Here is a 693-nt window from a genome sequence, read left to right on the forward strand (position 1 = left end):
GGAGGTCAGAGGCTGTGGTGTGTCTCTATTGGTAAGAGCGAATTTATTGAATGGCTACGAGATGGCTGTTTAGAGCAGCTTGTGCTTGAGCCTACTCGGGGAAAGGCTATCTTAGACTGGGTCTTGAGTAATAATCCATATCCTATTAGGAAGCTTAACGTCAAGGTGCCCTTAGGAGGTAGTGGGCATAATATGATCGAATTCATTCTGCAGTTGGAGAAGGTGAAGCATAACTCACACGTATCAGCATCGCATTGGAACAGAGGGAATTACTGAGGCATGAGAGGGGAGCTTGCCCAGCTGGACTGGAGGAGGATACTGACAGGATGACGGCAGAGCAGAGATGGCTGAGATTCCTGGGAGAAGATCACAAGGCACAGGATTATTATGCCCCACAAAGGAGCAAATTCTCAAATGCTACGGGTAGGCAACCATGGCTGACAAAGGAAGTTACGAACTGCATAAAAGCCAAGGAAATGGCAAATAAGGCAGCACGCTGAGTAGGAAGATGGATGATTGGAAAGCTTTTAAAATCCAACAAAAGGCAAATAAAAACAGCTATAAAAATAGAAAAGATGAAATATGAGGGCAGACTATCCAATAATATAAAGCAGGATAACAGAAGTATGATTGGAAGTTTGCGGATGTTGTTCCCTCATTCAAAAAAATGGAGTAGGGGTAGCCCAGGACAGG

The sequence above is a fragment of the Hypanus sabinus genome, unplaced genomic scaffold (assembly GCF_030144855.1).
Source record: "Hypanus sabinus isolate sHypSab1 unplaced genomic scaffold, sHypSab1.hap1 scaffold_377, whole genome shotgun sequence".
Taxonomy (NCBI): domain Eukaryota; kingdom Metazoa; phylum Chordata; class Chondrichthyes; order Myliobatiformes; family Dasyatidae; genus Hypanus; species Hypanus sabinus.